This window comes from Octodon degus, unplaced genomic scaffold (assembly GCF_000260255.1).
Source record: "Octodon degus isolate 3935 unplaced genomic scaffold, OctDeg1.0 scaffold00019, whole genome shotgun sequence".
Taxonomy (NCBI): domain Eukaryota; kingdom Metazoa; phylum Chordata; class Mammalia; order Rodentia; family Octodontidae; genus Octodon; species Octodon degus.
The window spans coordinates 21,108,836-21,112,166 of NW_004524595.1; positions in this window are offsets into that span (position 1 = coordinate 21,108,836).

Sequence of the window (3,331 nt, forward strand, 5' to 3'; positions counted from 1 at the left end):
TCCTATGTTCCCATAAAGATTTCCAGTGAAAAGTGAAAGTCATTTCCACTCATCTTTACCACAAGTCATAGTCTAATGGGAGATTTTGAAACCTTAATTGTCTGCTGACATTCCTTTCAAGAGAGTACTTCAAAAGTGAAAGGTTCAGCACATAAAATATTTGTATACTTATGCATAAAAATCTTTTTTTAATGCTCTGGATCAGTAGTGAAGCCTCATTCATCAGTCATTATTCAAATTGGAGTGATGTCTGCCTGAGCGCATTTCAGCCAGCAGAATGAAATTGAAGATACTAAAGAGTAAAGTTTACACTTAAGCTAGCTTAACTAAGAACATACCCATGAGTACATCAAAGGGAAATAACTGGATAGTATCAATGAAAAACTTGAAACTTGAAAACACTGTAGACTGAGCAACAGTAAAACCTGCACATGCAAATAGGGTGTGATTTTCTGCCCTGCTGGCTGAGATATCAACTTATTCCTTCTATGCAGATATCATAGTCTACTAAGTAGTAAAGGTTTGCACCTGTACCTTGCTGTGGGCCAAAGAACCTCATTATTAACCAGACATGCCAAATGCAGTCTTAAGAATGTGTTCTCCCACCTCCATCCCTGGAGTTATAAAGTGAGGCTTGTGAATGGAGATTTGTGTGTGCGTGTGTGTGTGTGTGTGTGTGTGTGTGTGTGTGTGTGTGTGCAAGTGCAATTTTTTCAGTGCTGGTAATGGAACCCAGGGCCTTGTGCATGTTCAGTGAGTATACCACTGAGTTCTACCAGTAGCCTTTTGAGTATAACAAATGCATGCATAGCAAGAATATATCCTGAAGTTCTTGCATTAATTCTAATTAGCATTTTCTTAAGAGTACTGCATTGTGCAATCTGTTCAAATTTTTAAAAAAATCATTTTATTTAGAATTTGCCGGGGCTGGGGAGATGTCTTAGTAGAATAAGCGCTTGCCTGGCAAGCGCAAGGGCCTGAGTTCAATCTCCAGTTCCACCAAAAAAAAAAAAAAAAGAATTTGCCATACTCAGGACAGGACTGAGGAACAAAACTATTTCTATATTAAGAGTGTCAAACATTTTATAGTTTGTTCATTTTCACACAAATGGTATACATGATTTTAGGGAAGTTGTTTGCTTTAGCATGCAACTTTAAATCTTGGTTAGACTAAGCGCTTGGTTAATGTTCTGTATCTTACATTTGAAGTAAAAGAATGAATGTCCCAGTTGAGATTTACATTCTTAAAAAGTGACCCCAGGGGCCAGCCAGATAGCTCAGTGGACTAAAGCACCTGCTTAGGCAGAGTGCAGGGGCCAGGGCTCAATCCCCAGAGTGCCATGTGGGTCCCATCCCCGGGGTCTGCTGAGATAGCGATTGAGATTGCATGTGGTGGCATGTGCCTGTAATCCCAGTGCTTGGGAGGCTGAAAACAGGAGAATCATTATAAATTCAGTCTACATAGTGAGACCCTGTAGACCCTGTACCAAATACATAAAAAATAAATAAATAAATATTTTTTTAAAAGTACCCCCAAAGGCTTACGTGTTTAGAGGTGGAGCTTTAAGAAAGTGATTAGATCATCATAGGTGAAGGTGCTGTGAGGTGGTGGGGCCTGGTTGGAGAACATAGGTCACTAGGGTAGTGACACAGAAGGATGTATTCTTGTCCTAGACCCTTCCCTTCTCACTAGCTTTGTCATTCTGTTTACAGACCTGGTTAAATTCACCTTACCTTCCAGAGCCTCTGGGGCAGTGAGCACCAAGGCATCTTAGTTGGGATCTTCTGCCTCAAGACTTAGAGCCATCAGGGTGTCACCGGGGCCAGAAGCTCAGCTATGGACCCACTCAAGAGGTCCTGCCTTCAGACCCACCCACCTCACTTGTAGTGGACCTCAGTTCTTAGAGGGCAATTGAGGGACCTAATTCCTCACTGGTCAAGGACCTCCCAAGTTCCCTGCCATACCTGCCTTTCCACCAAGTCCCTCACAACATGGTACCAGCTCCCATCAGAGAGAACAACCAGGGATGTCCAACAAGGAAAGAAGGGAGACAATCTCTTTGCAATCTAAACTTAGAAGTCAAGTCCTGTCATTTTTGCCATAAGCTACTTATGTTAGTCAAACCCACACTCAAGTCAGGTATGGAGAGGCAGAAGAATCACAAGTTCAAGGCCATCCTGAACTATATAGCAAGAGCCTGTCTCAAATTCCACACTCAGGGCCTGGGGAGATAGCTCAGTAGAATAAGCGCTTGCCTTGCAAGCGCAAGGCCCCAAGTTCAATCCTCAGTACTGCAAATATATATATATATATAAAATATGTAATATATATTAATATATTATAATATATAATAATATATATTATAAAATTAAACTCCATACCCAGAGGAAGAAGATTACAAAGACCAGAAAATTTGGGTTACTAGGGACCATCTATGGCTGGGTATCAGTCAACTCAGTAAGGTGATTCCTATTTAAAAATGCGGTGGGGTGGGGGGTGATAGCTCAGTGGGATAAGTGCTTGCCTGGCAAGTGCAAGGTCCTGAGTTTGATCCCTGGTACCACCAAAATAAATAAATAAAAATGCAACATTGGGCTGAGGAAATAGCTTGGCAGCCTAAGCACCAGCCTGGCAAGTGCAAGGACCTAAGTTCTATCCCTGGTACCATAGGCCATGCTGGCCACCCAAACTGGGCATGTTAGCATGCACACCGGTAATACCAGCCTTAGGGAGGCTGAGACAAGAGGATCACTATGATTCTAAACTAGGTAATGAGACCATGTATGAATATATGAAAAAAAATTAAAATAAGTAAAATTGCAACATTCCAGATACAGTGGAGCATCCCTGTAAGCCCAGCCTTGAACCTTACTTTTTAAAGCCCTGTTGCAGATTTGCATTATATTTTCTTTTCAAAGAGTGCATGCAGCATGGTATGATGGCACATACCAGTAATCCCAGCACTTAGCAGGCTGAGGCAGGAGGACTGTTTGAGGCCAGCCTGAGCTACACAGTGAGACCCTGCCTCAAAAAGCCCAAACCAAAAAAGTGCATGCAGTTTAATGTGTGCAAAGTAGTCATTCACTTGTAGTCAGACTACCAGAAACCTGGTAACCATTCTGTGAAGTATGAAATTAGTCAAAAGAATGTTTAGGAGTCCATAAAACATACAAATCCTTTACCAGGTTTTATAAGAAAAATGCAGACTTTCTGGGAAATTAAGATAAAAGGATTTACTCTTCCAAATATTAATACTAAAGCTAGCTTGTAGGGCTGGCCTGATAGCTCCGCAGACTAAAGTGCCTGCTTGGGCAGAGCACAGCGGTGGGG